This window comes from Puma concolor, chromosome A2 (genome assembly GCF_028749965.1).
Source record: "Puma concolor isolate L17-30 chromosome A2, mPumCon1.1.hap2, whole genome shotgun sequence".
Taxonomy (NCBI): Eukaryota; Metazoa; Chordata; class Mammalia; order Carnivora; family Felidae; genus Puma; species Puma concolor.
In genome coordinates, this window is record NC_141668.1 from 55659433 (window position 1) to 55686927 (window position 27495).

At 41.6% G+C, this 27495-nt stretch overlaps 1 protein-coding gene across 3 annotated transcripts in view; it reads left to right on the forward strand.

Annotated features, from left to right (window-relative positions):
• The window catches only part of CDCA7L (cell division cycle associated 7 like), a 185011-nt gene that overhangs the window by 97270 nt on the left and 60246 nt on the right, over positions 1–27495 (forward strand). The window contains exon 4 of one of the 3 annotated variants that reach the window (XM_086694542.1): positions 13637–13745. The exons of the other annotated variants lie outside the window; for them this stretch is intronic. The gene's annotated coding sequence lies outside the window, so the exon portion shown is untranslated. The remainder of the gene's footprint in view (positions 1–13636; positions 13746–27495) is intronic. 3 annotated transcript variants of the gene reach the window in all.

Genomic DNA, 27495 nt, shown 5'->3' on the forward strand with positions numbered 1-27495 from the left:
GAGAAGCAAACATTCTGCTCTGATAACCTAAGGGCTTTCTCCAGAGTGTAGCCATGTAGCAGAGAGAACTGTATCAGGAAAGCCACAGGCACTGAGGACCCAACTTGGGGTCAACTCAGATGTCCCTCTGAGTGTCTGCAAGTTCTAGGTGTGGTCTCTGCCCTCAGGGACCTTCCTGTCCAACTGGGAAAGCCGGTCTTGAATGAATATGAAGCAAGAACAAGCAATAGAGAATAAAATTAAATGCAGAGTTTTCCAGGATGAGATGACATTTTTCTTACTGGAAACATGACTAATTTGGAGATCTTAAAATTTATTCCATTCATTGACTGAATCCATCCAGGAATCCAAATGTCACATAACAAAAGCAAAGTACCCAGTTCTGAGCACTCCTTTGTAGCTTTCAGGTGGGGATGGCTTGTGTGGAATGATACCCTGGGGTACAGTCTAACCGAACGGTCCTCACCCTTGACTGCACATTGAAATCACCCAGGAGCTTTCAAAAATCCCGATGCTTCTGTCATACCTCCAGAGATGGCAATGTAAATAGTATGGAGTGTGGCCCGGCTTTCTGGAATTTTGTAAAGACTCTGAGGTGATTCAAATGTGTAGTCAAGTTGAGATTCTGATCAAAATGCTTGCTACACCTCATTCACTTCATGAATATTTATTGGATGCCTACTCTGTGCATGATGATAACTGCTGTGTTAGTGTGGTTGTTAATGAGGCTATTCACAAACATTTTGGTTTTCCTTCCAGGCACATGGCAAGATTGTATTTCCCTGTCCCTTTAAATTAGATGTGAAAAAGTGACGTGATTTAGCCAATGAAATTTGTGCAGAAATTCATTTGTGATGCTTCCAAGACCATCCTTTAAGGACCAGCATACAATTTATCATATTTCTTTTTTCCTGATTTGATGATTAAAGAGGTAACTGTTGAGATGGTCCCTGATGGCAGCCGGAACGAGCAAGTTTTGGCTCGTTAAACCACTAAGCTTTTGGGAGCCATTATTGTAGCATCACGTAGACCACCTTCACAGATGAGATGGGTCAGATGTGAACCTTGATCTCAAACAATTCCATTCTTCAAAAAGAGATAAAGCATGTACCTAACTAACTATAATCCGGGGCAGTAAGTGATAGGAGTTTGAAGCATTGCAATCTTGGGTTTGATTCATTGTTTATTGAAAATATTATCCACGTAAGCATAGCTATGCCTTTGCTTTCTCCTGTTTACCAGAGGAGTGTCACACAGACACACACAGTGTGTGTGACACATAGAATTAGCCAAACAAGGGGTTCAGGGCAGTGCCTGGATCGTCTTGCAGTCTTGATAAGTGGTAATAGTAGCTAACGCTGACACAGCATTGACTAGGAGCCTGGTGTAATCCTAAGACCTTGATGTAATGTTCATTCCTTTAGTCCTCACAACGGTTCTAAATACTAATTTTATCCCCCGTTAAAAATGAGGAGGCTGAAGCGTGGAAAGTAGAAGTGACTCGCTAGGTTAGCCAGCTAGTAAGTAGAGGAGCCCATGTGCCGGTAACTGCCTCACCGCTGGTGCTATTACTCGCCGGTGGAGCTGTCTGCATCGCAGGCTGGCCCCAGAGTAATTAGTGTCTGGACTGTGATATTCCCTTCTCTGGGGTGAGCCGTGCTCCTCAGTGCTCCTGACGCTTCCGGTTCTGAGCCATGAGGGATCACAGCGGCCCGTGGGTACGTGGGGAAGACCCGACAGGGAGGCCACATCGTGAATTGGAAGGTAGATTCAATGATATCAGGACATAGAAATTTAATTGATACTGGTCAGTGTTCAAGCAATTCTAAAATCAAAGCAAATGATCCTTCTTTCTACGTCTGAGCATTTCCATGCCTAAAAGACCAGAGCAGAATTTTAGAGAATCACAAAATGGTCTCCGCAGGCCAAGCTGTGACCTGCTGACAAGCCCTTATTTTGTCACTCTCCTTCTGTGGAGACTTCCACTTACGCTGATTGCATTTTCGATTTGTCTCCCAGTGACACAAGGGAGAGGAAAACACAAATTTGCTGTTTGAATTCTCATTAACTGCAGGCCAAGCTCTTAGACTCTTGCTTGGCTTTTACCAAGGCCCCTGCCCTGCTGGTCCCCATCCCTTGGGGCATGACGGGTGTAGGAGCAGAAAAATTCTCCCTTCTTCCTTTCTGTACTTCCATGGCTGGGCTAATACTTAAATTGATATAGGACAGATTAACAGGAGAAAAACAAACTTACATACTTAAAGGAGCCCCATAAAGATATGAGGACTCAAAGGGCAGCCGGGTAATTGGAGTGGGCATAACATCTCAGCTCAGGAAGTTAGGCTGCTGGCTAAGCAGCTACGGAAAGGGGTAGGGTTTGGGAGTGTAAACGGGAGGAAGTCTGTTCGAGGGAAGGCAGAGGCATTTCTTAAGGAAAAGATTCTCTCTAGTAATTGTCACTGGTAATCTTTCTTCCTGATACAGGCCCCTTTCCAAAGCAAATTTGGGCCATTGATAGGGAGGTAAAGAGCTTTTCCTGAATCTGCTGGGTTTTGACTGCCTTTAGTTCAAAGTAATCCTCGTGCCGAAAGTGACATAGTTTGGTTGGTAAATTCTGCTTCCCTGCGCTGGACAACGTTAACTGTTTGCTTCCTTTCTCTCTCCTGTCCTCTTAGTTTATACACCCCATCAGTGGCCATGTCTCACCTCACATCCTGCAGGCGCTTTGAAGTCAGTGAATTAATTGATGCTAATTAAGCTGAAAAGATTTAAAATTCATTTCCACAAACATTTATCAAGTTCCCTGCATGCCTAGAACTCTTTAAGCACTGGTGATGAGGATGGAAAGATCTGGTACGGTGATGTACAATCAATGTCAGCTCAGTAAATGTGTGTAGCATGAAGGAAGAACACAGTCTCTGCTCTCACAGGGTTCAGCACCAGATGGGAAGTGTAGACCATCCAAGATGCCTGCTGCCCAGAGTGGGACATCCTGTGGAAAGAGATGAGTGCCGATTGCTCAGGGCAGAAGCCATGTCTATACAAAGGCCTCAATTCAGGAGAAGGAGGAGCTGATTCACGTAAACAGTGAGGGAGAGTGGCCTGGGATGTGGAGGCGGTTGCTGTGTCGGCAAGGGTCAGTCCAGGGTGGTCTTATTTGCACTTATCCTGGGGGGGCCATTAAATAGGGGAGTGAATGATCAGATTTGTGAGTTAGAGCTCTCTGGCAGCAGTGCAGAAGGTGGAGGCTATCCGGTGAATGTTGCGTCTCCCCAAAATTCATATGTTAAGTCTTATCGCCCAATGTGGTGGTATCAGGTGGGCCTTTGGGATGTGATTAGGTCACGAGAGTGGAGCCTTAATGGATAGGATTCATGCCCTAAAAATGAGGCCAGGAGACTCCTTGTCTCCTCCCCTCCATGTGAGGTTACAGAGAAAAAATGGCTGCCCATGAACCAGAAAGTGGATCCTCACCAAACACCGAATCTGTTGGTGACTTGATCGTAGGCTTCCAGCTTCCAGAACTGTAAGAAATAAATTTCTGCTGTGTTCAAGCCACCCAATTTATAGTGGTCTGTTACAGCAGCCAAGGGGACTAAAACAGTGGATTCAGAGAGTGGGGCCACAGGGCAGAAAATTGGTGGTAGAGAGACAACTGTTAAGCTGTCTAGGCAAGGACTGGGTGTGGCCAACACAGTGGCAGTGGTCACAGGGTCAGAGCCCAGAGACAATGAAGAGGTAGATTTGCTGAACGACGACAAGTGGAGGCATAGGGGCAGAACAGAGGAGATGAGGATGACTCAGATGATTTTGCTTGAACTCGTGGGAAGAGAATGATAACCTTCACCAAGAGAAGCTGAGTAGAAAGATGAGCAGGTTTGGGAAGATTGGAAGAGTCTCATCATGCTGTGTGGAAACATCGGTAATACTTTCCTAGAGGACATCCTGGAGGTAATTGGATCTCCTAGCTAATGATAATAAAGGCGCTGAAGAAGGTGAGGATGGTGCTGTCATGAAGGGCGGCGGGAATGACGAAGTAGAGCAATCACATATACTCTATTTTTTTCCTTATTGTTTTTAATTGTGGTAAAAAGGCATAAGATAAAATTTGTTGTCTTAACTGTTTCCAGGTATACAACTTAGTGTGTTAAGTGTATTTACATTGTTGTGCAACCTATTTCCAGAATTTTTTCTTCTTGTAAAACTAAAACTCTGTACCCATTAAACAGCTCCCTGTTTACTCCTCTCACATCCCTGGCAATCACCATTCTACTGGATGTGACAACTCTAGATACTTCATAGAGGTAGAATTAGCTTTCTGTGACTGGCTTATGTAACTTAGCATAAAGTTCTTGTGGACTGAATTGTGTCCTCTCCCGCAAAATTCATGTTGAAGCCCTAATCCCCGGGACCTCACAATATGGCTGTATTTTGAAATAGGGCCTTTAAAGAGGGGCTCATATTAAAGTGAGGCCACTAGTGTGGTGCTTGCGTGACTCAGTCGGTTAAGCAACCAACTGTTGATTTCAGCTCAGGTCATGATCTCATGGTCATGGGACCAAACCCTGAGTCAGGCTCCAAGCTATGCTGTGGATGGAGCCTGCTTGGGATTCTCTCTTTCCTTCTCTCTCTCTGCCTCTCCCCTGTTCATGCTCGCTCTCTCTCTCTCTCTCTCTTTCTCTCTTTCAAATAAGTATTGCAAATATTTTAAAAATAATATCAGTTTCATAGTGTTGTGGTCTGAAAATATGCAAGGTATGATCTCAATCTTTTTGTATTTGTTGAGGGCTGATTTGTGTCCCAGTATATGATCTATTCTGGAGAATGTTCCATCTGCACTGGAAAAGAATGTGTATTCTGCTGCTTTAGGATGAAATGTTCTGTATATATCTGTTAAGTCCATCTGGTCCAGTGTGTAATTCAAAGCCATTGTTTCCTTGTTGATTTTCTATTTAGATGATCTGTCCATTGCTTTAAGTGGGGTGTTGAAGTTCCCTACTATTATGGTATTATTATCAATGAGTTTCTTTAAGTTTGCAATTAATTGATTTATATTTGGGTGCTCCATGTTTGGAGCATAAATGTTTACAATTGTTAGATCTTGGTGGGTAGATCCCTTAATTATGATATAATGCCCTTCTTCATCTCTTGTTACAGTTTTTATTTTAAAATCTAGATTTTCGGGGCACCTGGGTGGCTCAGTAGGTTAAGCGGCCGACTTCGGCTCAGGTCACGATCTCACAGTCCATGAGTTCAAGCCCTGCGTCGGGCTCTGTGCTGACAGCTCAGAGCCTGGAGCCTGTTTCAGATTCTGTGCCTCTTTCTCTCTCTGACCCTCCCCTGTTCATGCTCTGTCTGGCTCTGTCTCAAAAATAAATAAACATTAAAAAAAAATTAAAAAAAAAATAAAATCTAGATTTTCTGATACAAGTATGGCTACTCTGGCTTTCTTTTGGTGACGATTAGCATGATAGATCCTTATTTTCAATCTGAAGGTGTCTTTCAGTCTAAAGTGGGTGTCTTATAAATACCATAGAGATAGATCTTGTTTTCTTATCCATTCTGTTACCCTATGTCTTTAAAAAAAATTTTTTTTTAATGTTTATTTATTTTTGACAGAGAGAGAGAGAGCATGAGAAAGGGAGGGGCAGAGAGACACACACACACAGAACCTGAAGCAGGCTCCAGGCTCTGAGCTGTCAGCACAGAGCCTGGCACAGGGCTCAAACTCACCGCGAGATCATGACCTGAGCTGAAGTCAGACGCTCAACTGACTGAGCCACCCAGGTGCCCAACCCTATGTCTTTTGATTGGAGCGTTCAGTTCATTGACATTTAGAGTGAATGCTGAAAGATGAATTTATTGACATTATGTTGCCTATAGAGTTGGACTTTCTGGTGGTGTTCTCTGGTCCTTTCTAGTCTTTGTTGCTTTTGGTCTTTTTTTTCCCCCATCTTTTCTCCCCTCAGAGAGTCCCCCTTAAAATTTCTTGCAGGGCTGGTTTATTGGTCATGAACTTTAATTTTTATCTGTCTGGGAAACTTTCTGTCTCTCCTTCTACTTTGAATGACAGCCTTACTGGATAAAGAATTCTTGGCTGTATATTTTTTCTGATTCAGCACATTGAATATATCCTGTCATTCCTTTCTGGCCTGCCAAGTTTCTGTGGATAGGTCTGCTGCAAACCTGATATGTCTTACCTTGTAGGTTAAGGACTTTTTTCCCTTGCTGCTTTCATGATTCTCTCTTGCCTGAGTATTTTGTGAATTTGACTATGATATGCCTCGTTGATGGTCGGTTTTTGTTGAATCTAATGTGTGTCCTCTGTGCTTCCTGGATTTTGATGTTTGTGTCTTTCCACAGGTTAGGAAAGTTTTCTGCTATGATTTCTCACATAAATCTTCTACCCCTGTTTCTCTCTCTTCATTTTCTGGGATCCCTATGAGTCTGATGTTATTCCTTTTTAATTAGACACTGCGTTCTCTAATTCTTATATAATGCTCTTTTGCCTTAGTCTCTTTTTCTCTGCTTCGTTATTCTTCATAAGTTTGTCCTCTATATCACTGACTCTCTGCTCTGCTGCATCCATCCTTCCACCGTGGCATCCATTTAAGTTTGCAGCTAGGTTAGAGCATTTTTTATTTCATCCTGACTAGCTTTTACTTCTTTTGTCTCCACAGAAAGGGATTCTAATCTATTTCCAATCCCAGCTAGCTAGGTATTCTTATTATTGTGATTCTAAATTCTGGTTCAGACATCTTGCTTGTATCTGTATAAATTGAGTCCCTGGCTGTCATTTCTTCCCGTTCTTTCTTTTGGGGTGAATTCCTTTGTTTTGTAATTTGGAAGGAAGAAAAGGAATTAATAAAGCAAATAAATAAATAAATAAATAAATAAATAAATAAATAATTAAAAATTAAAAACAACGCACACAAATACTCAAATAAAGGATGCTAGATCCTAGGTGTGTTTTAGTCTGTTGAAAAAACGTTGATAGAGAAAAAAATTGATGGAGATAAGAAAGGAGAAAAAAAACAAAAAAAAAAGGAAAATGTTTGAAAATTTGAAAAAATGGGTACAATAAAATAGAATAAAATGAAATGATGGAAGTAAAACAGAATTTAAAAAATTTACAAAAAAGTGAAAAATATAGTAGAAAAATTAAAGAAAAAATCTTGTTAATAAAAATGGAAAATAAAATGAATTTTTTTCTCTTTATGTATTCAAGAATAAGAAAAGAAAGCGAAAAAAATTGAATAGATGGACCAGTGAACAGAATCAAATACAATTGAAATTACATCTGGTTTATCCTAGAAGTCAAACTAGGAACCACATTATAGTCCATAAACCAAGCAGGTGGAGAGACTTTTGGTGTTCCTCAAGAGGGCAGTTGGCCCAGTTGGGTGGGGCTTAGTGTAGGGGCTCCATTCGCCACTAGATGCTGCTGCTTAGCTTACTGGGGTGGATTGCAATGGCATGTGTAGGCGTGTATACACATGCAAAGGAGGGATGAAAATGGCATCACCCAGCTACCCAGTCTCTGTGCTCTCCCTGCCTGGCAATCAAGCACCCCTCCTTTGTCTCTGGCTCTGTCCACTTACTACTTTTAAATTGTCTGTGACCAATAAACCAACCAACCAACCAACCAACAAACAAACAAACACACTGTCTGTGACCAAGCTGTCAGGCTGCCAGGCGGCACCTCTGTCCTGAGTTTTATCTCAGATGGGTCTGTTTCCTAACCCCTCACTTCTGAGGGACTGCAGCTTTGACCCATTCTGACCCTCTGGGGGCGGGTCTCCCTGACCACTGGCGGGGTGCCAGCCACACCCAGAAACATTCGTGGGACCCTGCTGCTGCCAATGCCCAGAGACTGCAGCCAGGCACCAGCCCAGCCCAGAAAAATTTCACGTGATTGTGTAGCAGCAGTATTTCAGGGATTATGGCAAATCACAACACACGTCTGGTACCAGGCTTTACCCTTAACTTCCTTGTTCCAACATCAGCAAATGTGGCTGTTCTCCAGGGTCTGCTGGGACCTTTGTCTATGGGGGTGGGGGGAGGGGTGCACTGCCTCTACCAAATGTCCTCCCAGCAGGGTTACTGCCTCTCCCCATGTGGCCCAAGGACCCCTCAGACCTCACTATCTGTTCCCAGGGATTCGTCCTTCCCTCCAGAGCACCACCAGGTATTGAGCTGCAGAGTTTCAGACTTTGTGCTTTCCCTGTTGATAGAGTCTTAATGGAATTTAAACCCTCTCCTTTCTCCTTTCTCCTTTCTCCATCTTTTGTTAAGTCCTTTACAGCTGTTTCTGCTCTGAATTTTTCTCTCTAGCTGCTTTCAGAGTGGGGGTGCTTTTCCCATACTCTCTCCCCACCCCTCTGACTCCATCCTGTCTCTGCAAGTAGAAACATCTCCCTGCTCTCTTTGGCTTCTCTCTCCCCCAGTTCACCTCTCCATGCCACATACCTGCTGAGTTTGGTGGTTCAGGTTGTGCAGATTGTTGTGTAAATCCTCAAATCAGTTTTCTAGGTGTGAAAGACGGTTTAGTTTTGATTTGGCTGCATTTCAGAGATGAGAGACACAAAAACTTCCATGCTGTTCCACCATCTTGGCCCCTCTTTTTGAGGGTTGCTTTTTTTTTTTTTTTTTTATATATGAAATTTATTGTCAAATTGGTTTCCATACAACACCCAGTGCTCATCCCAAAAGGTGCCCTCCTCAATACCCATCACCCACCCTCTCCTCCCTCCCACCCCCCATCAACCCTTAGTTTGTTCTCAGTTCTCAACAGTCTCTTATGCTTTGGCTCTCTCCCACTCTAACCTCTTTTTTTTTTTTTTTCCTTCCCCTCCCCCATGGGTTCCTGTTAAGTTTCTCAGGATCCACATAAGAGTGAAACCATATGATATCTGTCTTTCTCTGTATGGCTTATTTCACTTAGCATCACACTCTCCAGTTCCATCCACGTTGCTACAAAAGGCCATATTTCATTTTGAGGGTTGCTTTTAAGCTTTATTCAGTAAGATCAGAACAGCCTTTAATTTAGGGCTAATATTTCATCACTACTAAAACAAGATTATTCAGAGAACTCTATCCAAAGCCCATGGGCTTTTGAAGACTTTTCTACTCTAGCTGGTGGCATTATGAATTATTCCTGGCCCCTTATGAGCTGTAAGGACCGTCTCTGAGATCTTGGGGTAGTTCTTTTCCTGGCTTTGGATAGTATCATCACATGTACTCACTGATGAATAATATTCAGCTGAAGACTCAAGGGAATTCCTCTCTCTCTGCACAGCTCTTCTACGCCCTGAAGACTCTAGCTACTTGGCCCCAGAGATTCCCAATCCTATCTCATCAATTCAGAGTGACTTCCTGGTTCTGATTTCTTCTTTGTTGAATTATGGCTGCCAAGCAGTGAGCTGGGATAATCATGGGGTCCACTTTTTATAATCCCTTCTCTCAGTGAACACTATCCTACACTGCCTGATGTCCAATATTTAAAAACCATTTCATATACTTTATCTGATTTTTTAGTTGTTCAAGAGGGGAGAGTAAATCATGTCTTTGTTACTTCATCTTGCCTGAAAGTGGAAATGTAGTATAAGGAAATTACAAGGTAACTGTTATAAAAAATAGACAAGATGGTTGAAGGCAATAGTAGGTATGGAATTTTGGCTGGCTAGGAAAAGTAATGAAGAAAAAGGAGGATTGATCTAAAAAAAATAATGTCTTCAATGAGATGGGAGAACAGATGTGGTAATAGAACAAGAGAATTAGAGGAGCACTAGATATAATTTCCAAAAATATAGGAATTGTACCTATTTTATGAACTGAAATATCTCCAACATCTGCAACAGTATCTGCACATTTGTTGACTATATGCAGTCAATAAATAATTGTGGAATAAACAAATGCAAGAAGAACAGGTAATGACCAGATTAAACATCATGAATTTAAAAGTTCAGAGTGTAGTATTTCTAGGTGATGACAAGGACTGATATTTATCTATGATGATGACTAGAAGATGTGACATGGATATAAAGCTCACTGCATTGAGAAGGACAAAACACTCTGAGGCCACTCACCTCCCCAAGGGAAACTGAAGGTTTGGAGATGGTGACAGAAAATGATTCTGAACATAGTGACCAAGTACATTATGACTGTTGGTTATTGATCTAAAATCAGTAAGGAGATTTACATTGAAAGAGATTTACTTCCCTTAAGCCAGAGTTCCAGAAGGAACAGTGAAGAGGTTTAGAAGTATGGATTAGGGGTAAACAGACTCAACAATATAGGGATTTGGAGAAAACAGCTAATGGTAGGGGCCTCCACTAGCAGTGGTGACCAAGGATGTTAGGAATAAAAAATGTGATGAGATTAAATAGTTTTGAGTATCTAAATTAAATTCATTTTATCATTATGAAGTCACTGTCCTTCTCTAATAATACTCTGTGTGTTGAAGTTGACTTTGATATTAATAAAACCTCACCAGCTTTCTTATACTTTCTGTTTACATGGTATATTGTTTTCCATTCTTTTACATTTAATTTTTCTGCATCTCCATATGTAAGGTGATTCTCTTGTGAGTAACATGGAGTTGAATCTCATTTTTTTTTTTATAAGTCCGACAATCTCTGCCTTTTACTTGGAGTATTTAGCTCATATACATTTAATGTATGTTGATAAAGTTGAATTTAACTCTATCTTGATATATGTCCAGATAGATACAACCTGAAGTCTTAGTTTCACCAGTTCCTACCTGCCTAACCTTGGATAATTGACATAATCTTCTGAGCCCTAGTGGCCTTATCTATGCAGTACAGATAGAAATTGCTACATTAAAGACAATGAATGTAAAGTTCAAGTCACATAGAAGTCTGATAAATTTTGACTATTACCATTGAAAGTATCATTTTAGTAACTCTCTATACTTAATTTTATGATAAAGATCTTTAGCAGTAGCCTGAAAAAAATAGTTCAGCAGCATTCTATACATCATTAAGATGTTTTGTTTTGGTAAAGTGGGTATAACACAAAATTAATCATTTTTATTTATTTTTAAAAATTTTTTAATGTTTTTATTTTATTTTTGAGAGAGAGACAGAGTGCAAGTGGGGGAGGGGCAGTGAGACAGGGGGCCACAGAATCCAAAACAGGGGCTCTAACTCACAGACTGTGAGATCATGACCTGAGCTGAAGTCGGACGCTTCATGAACTGACCCATCCCCAAATTAACCATTTTTAAATGAACAATTCAATGGCATTTAGTACATTCACGATATTATGCAGCTACCATCTCTAGCTCCAAAAAATTTCCATCATCCCAAAAGGAAACCCTGTACCCATTGAGCAATTGCTCCTCCTCTCCTTAGCCCCTGGGAACCACCAGTATGCATTCTATGTCTAGATTTACTTACTCAATACATTACAAGTAAATGCAATCATACAATATTGACCTTTTGTGCCTGGCTTCTTTCTCGTAGCGTAATGTTTTCAGGATTCATCCATGTTATGGCATGTGTCAGTACTACATTCCTTTTTATGGCTGTGTAATATTCCATTGTGTGAATAGACCACAGTGTGTTTACCCATTCTTCTGTTGATGGGCATTTGCGTTGTTTATAATCTTATATAATACAAGAATTGGGGAAACCCTCAATAGGAAAAAGTAAGCAAAAAGATTTGGGAAACTGTAGAGTCAAATTCTTAGAACTTTAGGGAACATCTAACAACTAGTCTAACCATATCATTTTTCAGATGAACAAGGCCCAAGCTCTCCCATATAGCTTGAAGCAGAGCTAAGATTAGAACTTGGAGTCTAGGCTCCAGGAAGTAAACAATTGAATAAAATCATCTTAGGAGGGACACCTGGATGGCTCAGTCAGTTAAGTGTATGACTTTGGCTCAGGTCATAATCTTGCTGTTCATGGATTCTAGCCCTGCATCAGGCTCTGTGCTTATAGCTTAGAGCCTGGTGCCTGCTTTGGATCCTGCCTCCTTCTCTCTCTGCCCCTCCCCCACTCGCATTCTGTGTCTCTCTCTCTCTCTCTCTTTCAAAAATGAATACACATTAAAATTTAAAAAAAAAAATCATCTTAGGAAAAGCCTGCTGAATAAGTCTCATCATTCAAGGAGTGGAATAGATGAATGATGGTCATTCCAAATGTGGAAGTAACAGCAAATTGAGTTCTGTTTTGGACTATGTATATTAAGATGTCAAAAAATTTATAGTCCTGCACATAATTGTCTGAAACTGCTTAGTTTAGCCTCTTATGACTCAGAATCATGGTTCTTCCAGAAGCAGATCCCAAGACAAAGAATTATATGCAAGGAGTTTATTTGAGAAAGTTTAGGGAACATTCATAAGGAAGCGTGGAGAAGTAATACTGAGATGGGAAGGCAGGCATTAAAGGCTACACCATTAACTCTGCTGCCTTAGTGGGAACTGGAGCTTAATCTTACAGGAAATGGTGCAAAACACAGGAAGAATAAGCCCTCTCAGGGGACAAAGAAGCAGGGTATTTACACACAGGTTAGTAAGCTTAGAAATGTGTACAAACCCGATGAGCCCTGGCTCAGAAAGGGAATCTAGAAAGTAGTAGATTAAAAAGCAAGACCAAAATATAAAAATAACTGCTACCTGTGTCAGAAAAAAACTGGTAATTTGCTGATGCACAAACACTACCAAGGCTGGAGCGAAATTCTTCCTTCCCTTTATGAGCTTACTTTACCACAAATAGGAAATATCTGTGGCCACAAGGTACATGAGCTGTCAACACTAAAGTATGTGGTATTTAGAGGAGATTTGGAAAGTGACAGGAAAATTCACTGCAAGATAGCAAGAGAGAAGAGGGCAGAGCTCTTTGCCTCAGTACTTAACTGAGTATGACCTTGTCCATTGGTGCCAAAAAATGATGACAATACAAATAGGGCTGTGGGAGGAAGCAGGAGGTGGTGGGGAAAGCACTAGAATAGAAATCAGGAGAGTGTGTTCCCAGTCTTGATGCTGCAGGACAAGTCACTTCTCTGAGCCTCAGTTTCCACATCTCTGAAGTGACAGATAGGATAGTTTCAAAGATGTCTTTTCCAAATGAAGCTATGTGATTCTCAGTTGGTTTTAAAAGCTCAGATAAGTTGTTTTGAAAAAAGAGAAAGATTTGGTTGATTAGTTTAGCAATCCATCTAAGCTCCACTTACTGGAGCAGGAAGGATTTAAAGAGGCAATACAAGTACAAGTGTTAACAGATGGAGCCAGACTACCTGGGTTCAGGTACCTGGGTCTGCCATGTACTTATTGTATAATTCTTGGCAGATTGCTCAATTGCTCTGTGCCCAGCTTACCTATCTATAAGAACAGTACCTACCCTAAAAGATTGTTGTGGGAAATAAATTAATTAATCTATTGTGACAGAAAATAATTCATACATTAGATGCTCACCAGAATGGATTCGGTAGCTTTTCTGGGAACCAAAGCTAGATTACATTTCCCAGCATCCTTTGAGTCTTTTTAAGGCTACGTGACTGGGTCATGGTCAATGGTATAGAGAGGAACACTAATTAATGTATGCTATTTTTAAACCTGGCTCATAAAGACCTCCCAAGTGATTCTCTATGGCTCTCTTTTCACCTGCAGAAGAACCAGCAGAGGATTCAAAAGTACTAGGAGATGATGGGACCATAGGATAGAAGGTACCTTGTCAAATACTCATCAAACTTCATGTGAGAAAGAAACTTCTATTGTGGTAAGCCACTGAGATTTGGGGTTATAGCAAATGACTGTAATAGGTTACATTAGCTAGTGTGTAATACCCTAACTAATATAGTATGTCAAGCAATTAGCCTAGTGTGTGGCAAAGTTGAGGTGCAAATGTTAAGTGGTATTTAGACCTACTGGAAAGGGAGCTGCTAGGCTTTGGAACCACCTATGAAAACAAATGGCTAGAGAATGTTTGAAACAGAGTAACCTGGTGTGGCTGGAGGACAGATACCCTAGAGGAGACTGGGTAAGGTAAGGAGGCTGTGGTCACATTCTAGAGGACCCTGAATACCAGGCTAAGGACTTGAAGGATATCCAGTTAACAATGGTGAGCCACCAAGGGAAGGAGAGCTACAGTATATGTTATATATATTAAAGCACACAGCAATGTTGCCTAGAAAAAGAATTCAGAGCTGTGATGTAGGATTGTTTTTGTTTGGGTTCTCCCCAAAGTAGCCTCTGTGGGGGAATTTAAATGCAAGTAACTTTATTTGGGAGGTGATCCCAGGAAGCAGTGAGTGCCAGGGGAAGAGAGGAAAACCAATGAGGGAAAGTTCATGAACAGGTAATTGCTGTGGGCAACTGGGGCTTAGTCCCACTGGGCACCCTTGGAGGAACCATGCCTCAGAATTATCCCACTTGAAGAGGGAGAAAGGGAAGAAGGGATATATCTAGGGGAAAATAAGTTCTGTTCCCAGGACATGAACTCTCTCGTACTTTCAGCCACCCACATGCTTACTGAGCTACCTGTCATAGCCTGAAAAATGCCCTCAGCTGAGAGAGACAAGAAGCTGTTGGCCTGTAGGAGACCGCTGAGCATGTGACTGAAAGCAAGAGGACCCAGGTGGGTCCTGACAGTATCTGCCACATTTTGACCACCCCTCTCTTTCTAGGGAAACAGCCTTCCTCCAATCTATTAGCAATCGATTGCGGGAGGAGTGTGGTGATATAATGCAAAGAATAAAGCCTTTAGGATCCCGTGAACCCATGCCTCTACCTAATCTAATCATGCCTCTACCTCTTATTAGCTGTGTGACCTTGGGCAAGTTACTCGCCATGTCTGAGTTCCTGTTTCCTCATCTGTAAAAGAGTTAAAAATATCTAACAATAAAAACTCATTCGAAATATATATAAAGAATGGAGCCCTGCTAGCTCTCTTATCCTCTCTCTAAGTTCTGGAAGTTGCCTTCTGTGACATGAGGGAAGAACCTTCATGTAGAAAGAATGGATGGGGATATGAAGGGCAGGGAATGTTATGTAGTGGCACGGTAACCAGAACTATTAGTCTTACTTCTAGGCATCTTATTTTCCTGGACAGTCTACTCTTCTCTTGTATAAAATTCATTGATTTATTCATTCATGCGCTTGGTCTTGCCATTTTTAGGGAAGGCCACCAGACTGGACCAGGATGAGGGAGAAAGGGTAGGATTAAATTAGGCTTCACAGAAATCTGTGCATGGACATCACCTGCCAAGAGCTAAAGAGACTTGTGTAGAGGAAGAGGCCATGGGATTGAAACCACTGAAATGGCTGAGACATGCTCCCTATGATATGACTTCCTGTCCTGTGACACACGAATATTCAGTAAGACCCCAAACTCATGCTGTGCTTAGTGCAGTTGGGTTTCCTATAGAAGCAGGCACTGGGGCATCCATGTCAGTTTAAGGCTGAACCAAGATGGCCCATAAGGACTTAATTTGTGAAATAGAGGAGATTAGGAGGAAATAAAGTCTGGGTTTGCAAAAATTATGAGGAGGATGGAAATGGTACAATCTCTCTTCCATTATCACATGTGACTGCGATGTTGGAATTTGTTTATATGCAGTAGATAAGTGGGGGAATTAAAACCACCAAGATGTGTGTGTTAGTTGGAATCCCTGAGGAGATGCCAAGACAGGGTGACACATGCAAGAAATGTATTAGGAAAAACATGAGAGACAGAAATGGGGAGTCAGGGGAGCACCCGACTACAGGTCGAACCTCAAGTGCAGGAGAGAGGGGAGGAAGGGAGGATGTGTGGGTGGAGTGTCTTAGATTGCATTGTGGTGCCAAGGAAAGCGTGGCCATCAGGGAGTCCTCCAGCCTGAGGCACCCGATGGAGGACACCCGTGTCTTCCTGCAAAGCACCTGCTCTGTTATCTCTGTCACGAGAAAGAAGGGATAAGAAAGTGAACATGCTTTTTGCCAGTGAACACAAAAAACATCATCTAGCTGAACATGGTGACCCACGGAGGAGTACAGAAAACACACACACACACACACACACACACACACACACACACGCGTATCTTCATCTACTTTCTCCTACCCCACTTCACTTTCTCTGTGATGACATCACCCTGTTGGTCCAAGTTTGTGTAGTTTTCTTGATGAAAATATTTAATAAATGTGCCAGTGTCACTTTCCTGCTTTTAATAAGTCCTATAGTTACATAAGAAGTTATTACTAGGGAAGCTGGGTAAAGACATGCCTACTGTTTTCGCAGCTTGTTAGTCTATAATTATTTTGAAATTAGAAGTTAAAAAAAAAGTGTATAATACAGAATCCCAAACATGAGCAATCCTACTAGTTTTAAGAGCCCCCACACTAAACAAAGAGGGAAAGCCTTAATTATGGAGGAGGATCTCGAGACAATAAATGATTTTTGAAAGAAATGATAACAAAATGGATGTGATATCACAGGAGCAATGGTCCTACAGGCATATGCATTTTACCATCAGAGACAAGACTGCAGACCCAGCAAAAAGGAGAGCCTAACACATCAGTTTTCTCTGTTTTAAGTGGAGTTGAAAAGCACTTGCCATGGACTGAAACTATCGAGTATAATGCCAAGCACAGCAGGCTAGCATTTCCTGGAATCTGGTCTTATTTGGAGCCATACAAGCTGCTGCTTTATAGAAAGGAGGAAACTGAAAACAGCAACAAAAGCAGGCTTCTCTCTTAATACAGACTGGAAGAAAGAAAATCAGGATGATGTGTCCTGTACCTCTGATGTCACATTTGTCTGCAGATATAATGATCCCATTCACTGCGCTTCTTCTCCACTGTTTGGATGCAGCAAATCTTTCCCACATCCACTTTCACCCAGCAAACTTCATGTCTTTTATCCAGGCAAAGGCCGATGTGCCAGGAGTTTAAGATGTTTGAAACTGTGATGATATTTGGGGGTAGTCAGTTTGTTTCATTTTAATTACTTTTTCAGCATATTATCTTTGAGACTTTATAGTTTTTTTTTTAAGTTTATTTATTTTGAGGGAGGGGAGGGGCAGAGAGAGAGAGAGGGAGAGAGAGAGGGAATTGCACGCAGGCTCCAATGTGGAGCCTGACACAGGGCTTGAACTCATGAACCGTGAGATCATGACCTGAGCTGAAATCAAGAGTCAGATGCTTAACCCACTGAGCCACCCAGGTGCCCCAAGACTTTATAGTTTTTAATGTTATGTTTACAACCCCTTTACTCTCATAGGCCTGTTATTTATATGGTACAAGATCCCATAATGTGGTGATATTTAGTAATGCTTATCCTGGGTTACCATATCTTGTTAAAAATTAGCATTTCCTTGTTTGTTAAAATCATTCTTTTCTTTTGTTTTCTGGTCAATTGTGTATCTCTTTTTATATCCCTTTTGTTGTGACACACATCATAACCTTTCACCCATTTTGCTATTGGCTTATTTATCATTTTCCAGTGCGTGTGAGGTTTTAAAAAAAATTTTTTTTAAGGTTTATTCATTTTTCAGAGACAGAGAGACAGAGCGTGAGCAGGGGAGGGGCAGAGAGAGAGGCAGACACAGAATCCGAAACAGGCTTCAGGCTCTGAGCTGTCAGCACATAGCCTGACGTGGGGCTCAAACTCACAAACCGCAAGATCATGACCTGAGTGGAAGTCGGACGCTTAACCGACTGAGCCACCCAGGTGCCCCTCCAGTGTGTGAGGTTTTAAGAAATATATGCTGGAACGTGGATGGAACTGGAGAGTGTGATGCTAAGTGAAATAAGCCATACAGAGAAAGACAGATACCATATGTTTTCACTCTTCTGTGGATCCTGAGAAACTTAACAGAAACCCATGGGGGAGGGGAAGGAAAAAAAAAAAAAGAGGTTAGAGAGGGAGGGAGCCAAAACATAAGAGACTCTTAAAAACTGAGAACAAACTGAGGGTTGATGGGGGGTGGGAGGAAGGGGAGGGTGGGTGATGGGTATTGAGGAGGGCACCTTTTGGGATGAGCACTGGGTGTTGTATGGAAACCAATTTGACAATAAATTTCATATATTAAAAAAAAAGAAATATATGCTGGATATTAATCTTTTATCAGTTATGTATGATCCCAGTATTTTCCCAGTTATGTAAAATATTTTCTCTTTCCATTCTGTTTTTATCAAGATAATATGTGTACATAGTTAAAAATAATAAATTCATATCCCAAGTGGATTTCCTTTGAGGCTAATGAAGCTTAAACTTGCGGGCCTTCACTTGCATGAGTTTTTTCTAGAACCCCCGGTGACGTTCCAGCAAAGTATGCACACAGTCATGGGTTTTCACAAAATTTGCAGAAGTGGGGTATGTTCACGTAAATCTGCTGAGATTGCTGTCTCTTTCTGCTCCTCCTTGCCTTCATGTTGGGGGTTCTGTAATTATAGGGATCAGACTAAGGGGATGTTTAGTTTGGAGACATTTTGTTTGGGTGTAGTGGGATTATATTTACGTAGCTCACAGTTGCTTCCACGTAGAGTGAAGTTACCATTGGCCATCACGGTGGAGGACCAGCCTTCAGGAATACTTCTCCTTGTCCTGACAGCTCACCTTGTGTCATGACACAAGGTCTGGAGCCACATGTCACACTGCAACATGAATGTACTCCCTTCTTCCAGCACTGGAGGTATCTAAGAGAGGAGAAAAAATTTGAAATGTATACAGCTAGAACATCCTTCCAATGATCAAATATGTGTATTATAGAGGATTAGGTTCTCATTCATGCCTGGAAGTTCTTATTTGTTGTAATAAATCACTACATCAATACATAATATATCACTGCGAGAATGTGGATGAGAAATGGGTTTAGGAGTATCTTCAAATTAAAGAATATTTTTTTAAGTTTTTTTTTTCTTAATGTTTATTTTTGAGAGAGAGAGAGCACGCATGCGAGTGGGGGAGAGGCAGAGAGAGGTAGGTGGATGGAGACCCGAAGAGGGTTCTGTGCTGACCTCAGAAAGCCTGATGCAGGGCTCAAACTCACCAACCGTGAGATCATGACGTGAGTTGAAGTTGGACATTTAACTGACTGAGTCACCCAGGTGCTCCAAATTAAAAAATACTTTTAAAAAATGTTTTAAGGGGCGCCTGGGTGGCTCAGTTGGTTAAGCGTCTGACTTCGGCTCAGGTCACGATCTCACGGTCTGTAAGTTCGAGCCCCGCATCAGGCTCTGGGCTGATGGCTCAGAGCCTGGAGCCTGCTTCTGATTCTGTGTCTCCCTCTCTCTCTGCCCCTCCCCAGTTCATGCTCTGTCTCTCTCTGTCCCAAAAATAAATAAACGTTAAAAAAAAAAAATTAAAAAAAAAATGTTTTAAATAAAGATTATTTAAGATCAGTCATTGCAGAAGAAAGTTTTTAATGTCTTGAAATTTTACTGCTCATATGTTAAAGAAAGTAAATAGAGCTTTTCCCAAATTTGTCATAAATTCTAACAATATAAATGACATTATCAATATTAAGCTGTGAAGCTTAAAGAAGCTTTCCTAAACTGTCAGTAATAACCAATTTCAATCACCCATGCTGAATAAGGACTGAATAATCTCTGTGGTATTTGCATTCTTCTTAACTTTGTAATTTTTGTGGCACTTTTCATTGTAAATATTCACTCTTAAAACTAATTTTTTTTTTTTTTTTTTAAGTTTTTAAGTCTGCTGTCATCACAGAGCCCTTTGTGGGACTCAAACTCACAAAACTGTGAGATGATGACCTGAGCGAAAATCAAGAGTTGGCTGCTTAACTGACTGAGCCACCTAGGCACCACCCCTAAAGCTAATTTTTATTTATAAATTTTATTCTTTTGCTTCAAGGAGAGAACTCTCTCTACCCAACAATGATATGAACTTCAAGTAACATACAACCTAAATCTGCCCTTAGTAATATTTTTAAATAAAAATGAGAAGTCCCTTCAATTTTTTTTCCTTTGCTCCTAATCCCCAGAGTCATCCATATTTTGCTGTTTTTAGCTGTAATTCTATTAGCAATTTTCCTATTTCTAAGTAATATACTGCTGTTGCTACTTCTTAATTTCTTTAATTTTAGGTATTGTCCAGTGGTTTCTTCCCAACAGATAAAAATGTGCTCCTTTTTATATTACATTTACTTCCCCCTCTTTCACCCTCCCAATATACTTTCCACTACTCTTAGCCAAATAATCAGTATTTATGTCATAATTCTGTAGAGCGAAATCGTACATCATCATTACAATTTCTTTAGAGCACAGCTTTATGTTTTTGTTGAAGTCTCAAAGCTCCTCTTCCCTGGTCTAATATGCTATCCCGTATTTTCCCCAAATGCTCCATCTGACCAGATATTTCTAAATCTCCCCCCTTTCCCGGTGACCCTCCCCTTACGGCTCCCTGCCCGGCTCCCATCTGACTTTTGCACACACACCTTCCTAGACCCTTCCTTATTTTACCACTGGTCTTGCCGAAGTCCATCCTCTAATATCTTTCCGTACGAAAGAACAGCTTATTTTACGCTTACACGGAGTTGCTAATTTCACCGGGTGTTTAGTTGTGGTTAAAAATCATTTTCTTGGGGCGCCTGGGTGGCGCAGTCGGTTAAGCGTCCGACTTCAGCCAGGTCACGATCTCGCGGTCCGTGAGTTCGAGCCCCGCGTCGGGCTCTGGGCTGATGGCTCAGAGCCTGGAGCCTGTTTCTGATTCTGTGTCTCCCTCTCTCTCTGCCCCTCCCCCGTTCATGCTCTGTCTCTCTCTGTCCCAAAAAAATAAATAAACATTAAAAAAAAAAAAAAATTTTTTTTTTTAAAATCATTTTCTTGCTAGGGTGCCTGGGTGGCTCCATTGGTTAAGTGTCTGACTTCAGCTCAGGCCATGATTTTACAGTTCGTGAGTTCAAGCCCTGGATCAGGCTCTGTGTTGACAGCTCGGAGCCTGGAGCCTGCTTCGGATTCTGTGTCTCCCTCTCTCTCTGCCCCTCCCCTGCTCATGCTCTGTCTCTCAAAAAGAAAGAAACGTTAAAAAAAAATTAAAAATCATTTTCTTGCTGTATTTTGGTAATATTTCTCCACTGTCTTCTAGATACAGACTACTTGAGAAGTCTGATAGTATCATGATACTTGTGGTTTGTACTTTCTATAAACTTTTGGGGTTTTCTTTTTAAAACCCAGTGTTCTTGGGGCGCCTGGGTGGCGCAGTCGGTTGAGCGTCCGACTTCAGCCAGGTCACGATCTCGCGGTCCGTGAGTTCGAACCCCGCGTCGGGCTCTGGGCTGATGGCTCAGAGCCTGGAGCCTGTTTCCGATTCTGTGTCTCCCTCTCTCTCTGCCCCTCCCTCGTTCATGCTCTGTCTCTCTCTGTCCCAAAAATAAATAAACGTTGAAAAAAAAAATTAAAAAAAAAAAAAAACACCCAGTGTTCTTGAAATTTTACAGTAATTTGGAATTGCATGAAGATGAGGCTATATTTTCCCTGTGATGTTAGCTACTTAGTAGATTCTTTGAGTCTGGACATTCATGCCCTTCATTTCTGGATCTCATTCTCTCTCTCTCTCTCTCTCTCTTTCTCCCCCTCCCTCCTTCTCCCCCTCTCCCCCTCTCCCCTTCCCTCTCCTGTCCTTCTCTCTTTCTACCTATCTCCCCCCTCTCTATTTTATTCTCCATTCTATTTCCTCTGTTCTCTCATTCTGAAACTCATCATCGTCAAATATTGGAACTCCCACCTTAATTCTATGTGTGTTTTAGCTTTTCCCTAATATTTTCTCTTTTTTCTTTTTGCTTGACTTTTCAGGAGATTTCCTAAACTCATCTTTAAAACCTTTCATTGGGGGCGCCTGGGTGGCGCAGTCGGTTAAGCGTCCGACTTAAGCCAGGTCACGATCTCGCGGTCCGTGAGTTCGAGCCCCGCGTCAGGCTCTGGGCTGATGGCTCAGAGCCTGGAGCCTGCTTCCGATTCTGTGACTCCCTCTCTCTCTGCCCCTCCCCCCTTCATGCTCTGTCTCTGTCCCAAAAATAAATAAACGTTGAAAAAAAAATTAAAAAAAAAATAAAACCTTTCATTGAATGTTTTGTTTCGATGATCATATCTTTAATTTCTGAGAACTATCTATTCTATTATTGTTCCTTTCTCATGGCATCCTGTTCTCATATATTGGTATAATATCTTCGAATATCTCCTTGAGGATACAAAGAAGACTGAAAATATTTCTTCTCTTTGAATTATCTTGTTTTTTTGCCAGGTTTATTTTTCCTTTTGGCTTGAATTTCTTTCACGTTAGAGCAGCTTCTAAAATGCCTGGCATTCCTTGTTTTATCATTTATTTTCTTTCTTTTGTTTTTAGTATTTAATTAAAAGAAAAATCTTTAATATGAAATTTATTGTCAAATTGGTTTCCATACAACGCCCAGTGCTTATCCCAACAGGTGCCCTCCTCAGTGCCCATCACCCACTTTCCCCTCCCTCCCACCCCCCATCAGCCACAGCAATTTCTTACTTGACACATCTCCAAGGAATTAAAAGCAAAAATGAACTATTGGGACCTCATGAAGATAAAAAGCTTCTGCACTTCAAAGGAAACAATCAACAAAACTAAAAGGCAACTGACAGAATGGGAAGAGATATTTGCAAATGACATATCAAAGGGCTAGTATCCAAAATCTCTAAAGAACTCACCAAACTCCACACCCGAAAAACAAATAATCCAGTGAAAGAATGGGAAGACATGAATAGACACTCCTCTAAAGAAGACATCCAGATGGCCAACAAGCACATGAAAAGATGCTCAATATCACTTATTTTCAAGAGGAGGTCATACAATGCTGATTGGAAGCTCTGGTGGCATGGACCCGACTTGATGGCCAGTGGGCTTCAATTTAGGACAGTGGAACAGCACTGCGCGTTGCAGTCGGGGACCCTTAGAAGTCAGTCTGTGGGCTTTTCCTGCCCAGTCTCTCTGAAGAGGAAACTGCTGATTTTCTGTCTGCAGCTTGGATCCTTGGCTGTACAGGGAGTAAGGGAAGAATTCTGGGGATCCATCGAACCATACTCTGTGCAGACTTTGAACCACTGTGCTTGTTTTCAGAGTCCCGCTTCACCCTGCCCTCAGCCATACTTAATACCTCCATGTCCCAAGCCTCTCCAGGCTCATGAAGCAGGTTGGGTCCTGTCTCCCTATCCCCCTATGGATTTTAGCTTGAAATTCTTCCACTTCACTAAATCACTTAGCATCCATTCACCGTGCTTGTCTGAAAATAGATAGAGCAGTCTCTCCCAGTGGTATCTCCTTTTCCCTTCTCATTGCCCTTGTGGGTTTATACATTTGATTATGATTTCACCATTGTTATAGTGGAGCCTTGAGAAGGAGGAAAGATACAAATGGTCGGCCCGGCATCTTTTACCGAAACGTTGCTTATCTTTTAGCTTTGTCAGAACTTTTTTGATGTAGTTAAATTTGTCAATTTAATGTAAAACATTTCCCCCCAAAAGGCTCATCAATTATCCCAACAATATTTACTGATAGTCTTTTGTTTCCCTGTTAATTTTAAGTATTGATTGTGTTCTGTCCTAGAGTCCCGTATCTACATGGATTTTCTCTTCAACTTTCTATTCTATTATTTTTCTGTTTTAAAACCACAGTAATTATTCTGTCTTCCTAATATGTTTTGATATTTGGTAAGGCATGTCTCTTCTTTGTTCTTCTTGTACAGAATTATCTTCACTATTCTTAAAGCCTCTTCTTACGTACAAATTTCAGAATTTAAACTTTGCTAAATTGCACACAGATTTTATTGGCCTTTTGACTGTGATTAATTTGTATACTACATTATGGACAATGAGTGCTTTCATTCATCAAACAGAAAATTTTATTCAGATTTTCTTTTATGTCTTTCAATAATATGTTATAATTTTCTTTATAAGCTTCATGTATTTATAATGGTTTCATCAAGTGGAGCCATCTAGCCAACCATTCTACTTTTCTAACAGCTATTTTGACTTTGAAGATAATCTGTGTGATATCACTGCTTACCATTATTTTAGACAATGTCTTATATTGTTTACTAGCAGAACATGTACCCTAGGTGGAGAAGCTTTAGGCTTGAGGTCCTCACTGAGGAAGCTTTGCCCTTGTAGAGTGCTAGCTACCAAAGCCTCGGGGGTAAAGAACACAAATTCCAAATCCGAAGAGATATCAGCTTCTTTTGGTATGCAGCAGATCCCTCTTGCCCTCTGGACAGGGCTCTGATATCATCCATCTGCCAGTAGTATATGCTTTGTACGCACTTGAGATTGTGCCTGGTTACATTCACTTTGTCCCCATTCTGCAGCAATATTTTGGCTTTCAGAGGTACAAAGAGACCTACCTGAGCAAGATGTGCAGCCTACCACGTCCTGATACTCTGTGAACCCACTCAGTATTCTATAGGTTGATTAATAAAACTCTCACCGATATGTACCATTCACATTTGACCTTGATGGGCCCACTTTTTTCAGCAACTGTTGAGCTCAAACATGGGCTGTCTTACAACACCCACATGTCCACTGTCCACTTGGCTTTATTTGACTTTTGGCAGTTATCCTGGAACTGGTGTGAATAGGTACCAGGTGGCCAGCATGGCTGGCCCAACTTTGACTTAACAGACTGATTATTCCCTGTTCTTTCCACGGACACACTCCAAACTTTGGCCCCAGAATGGCAGTTTACCACCAATAGCCGTCACGTAATACCGAATCATGGTGTGTAACTATTTGGGAAAGATCTTAAAAGTAGAGCCTATTGAGCCACAGATGGAGAGTGTTCATTTGAGGGAACTAAGGCATCATCAGTCTTTGTGCTCTGCTGCCCTTGTCCAAGAACCTGGCTCTCCACCTGAGTCTTCCCGGTTGGTGTATTCCTGACTACTGCCTTCCATTCAACAAAGGGCACTCGGTGGCTCCGTTTTTTTAAGAAGGCTGCGCTGACACACCTGAGACAGAATTGCGTAGTCCGTCAGGAGAGTAATAGAAATGCCCATCGGTAGTTAGAGCGAGCTCCAACAAAGCTCAGTAATAGCAATAAATGTTGATGACGATAATAATAATGTGAGGGTTTAGTCTATGCCGGGTACTATTCCAAGTGTTTTATATGTGTTAACTCATGTAATCCTTGGAACTACTCCATGAGGTAGGTTCTGTCATTATTCCCACTTTACAGATCATAAAACTGAGGCACAGGGAGGTTAAGAAATTTGCCAAAGGTAACCCAGCAAAGAAGTACCAGAGGTAAGATTTAAACTCAAGCCAGCTACTCCTGTGTCTGTGAGTCCAGATATTTTACTGCCTCCAGACTTAATTCAAATTTTGAATATCAGATATCCGTTTCAGGAGGACACTGAATCCAAAACACAGTGTTGCACAGCCTACCATCAGCCCGAGTAGTCATACCCAACACACCAAATTTCAGTGGACCTCACACGTGCAGCGCATGTCATTGCCTTTTATTTTTAATTTTTATTTACTTTTGAGAAAGATACAGAGAGCAAGCAGGGGAGGGGTTGAGAGAGAAGACAGAATCCCAAGCAGGCTCCATACTGTCAGCGCAGAGCCTGATGAGGGGCTCGAACTCATGAACCATGAGATCATGACCTGAGCTGAAATCAAGAGTCAGATGCTTAACCAACTAAGCCACCCAGGCACCCCATGTCATTGCTTTTTAGTAATAACTTAGAGTAGCGTGTACTCAGTTCCCCCACGCAGTCTGTATTCTTCTGGGTTACCTGAGATACAGGACCCAGTAGGATCCACAAGTTTAGAATTTTGCCCAAATCCTAATAGTTCTACCAGGTATTAGACTTCTTTCTTGGATTTGAGGACTCTCTGGGCTAGTAACTTATTCTTCAGTATTCAGTATTCCTCAGTGACTGCATGTCCCTCCCATACCATTCCCATGTGCGAGACTGACAACCGTTGGACTTAGAGGGCAAGTGCCTAGGGCACATGATACTGTAGTGCCCAGAAAAATATTTTCTTTTAAAATCAGAAGAAAGGGGTATCTGTGTCACTCAGGTGGTTGAGCGTCTGACTTTGGCTCAGGTCATGATCTCACCATTCGTGGGTTTGAGCCCCGCATTGGGCTCTGTGCTCACAGCTCAGGGCCTGGAGCCTGCTTCAGATTCTGTGTCTCCCTGTTTTTCTGCTCCTGCCCTGTTCACACGCTGTGTCTTTCTCTCTCAAAAATAAACAAATGTTAAAAAAAATAAAATAAAATCAGAAGAAAAAAATGAACATAATAATGGTGAATATATAATCATGAATCCAGCCTGGATTATATTTTTCTTTATACCAACATGATCACAAAATAGAATTTAGCTATTGTAGGAAGGCATCTACAAAAGTAAAAGTTCCTAAGCGCCCCAAAAGCCGTAATGCATCCCTGCCAGTATGTATTAGTTATTTTTGCTGCATAACATGTTACCTTCAAATCTAGCAGCTTCAAATTGCGAACCGTTATGATCTCATTATTACTATCTAAGCATCAGGAATTAGGAGTGGTTTAGCTGGGTTGTTCTGGCTGCAGGTTCCTCTTTAAGGTTGCCATCATCTGAAGGCTTCACTGAGGGAAGATCTACCTGTTGGCTCACTCCTGTGTTTGTTGACAAGTCTCTGTTCCACACTGGCTGTCGGCCAAATACTCCAGTTCCTCACCGCTGTGCCTCTTCATAAGCTTCCAGAGTGTCTTCACAAAGCAGCAGGCGGTTTCCCCCAGAGCGAGTGATCAGAGAGAGAGGCACCTTGACAAAAGCCACAGTCTGTCAGTCTGTTTGTATTTTCGTTTGTTTGTCATTTTCGTTGTTGTTGTTGCAAAACATATTTCGCACATATGCTACCCATATACTGTGGGTGGGCAAGGAGGTCTGCTCATCACAGTTACCCAGAGACCCAGGCCGACGAAAGTTCCATCTGGACACACACTTCCAGATTGGCACAGCCAAGGAAAAGAAAACATGTTGAACCGCATGCTGCCTTTAAAAAAAAATTATTATATTTTACGATTTGAAATAATTATAGACTCCCAGAAAGTTGCAAAAACAGCACTGCATTTTTAATTTTCCACTTAGAAAACAAGCCTCTCCTCTAAAAAAGAAGTGTTTCTGAGACCCTTGGACTCTGAACTCTGTTTTTAAAACCTCAGTTAGGGGCACCTGGCTGGCTCAGCAGGTTAAGCGTCCCACCTTGGCTCAGGTCATGATTTCATGGTTCATGAGTTCGAGTCCCGCACTGGGATCTCTGCTGTCAGTACAGAGTCTGCTTCAGATCCTCTGTCCCTCTCTCGTGCGGGCCCTCCCCTGATCGCATGCACGTGCTTGTGCTCTCTCTCTCTCTCTCAAAAATAAACATTGAAACAAAAACAAAAACAAACCCCAGCTTCACCAAGCCATATAGTTCCAGGGACTGGACTCTTCTTTCTGAGCTAAAGGTTCTAATCTGAAAAGAACAGGAAGATTGACCCACAGACATTAAAAAGGAAAATCTACTTAAAAGTAATCATG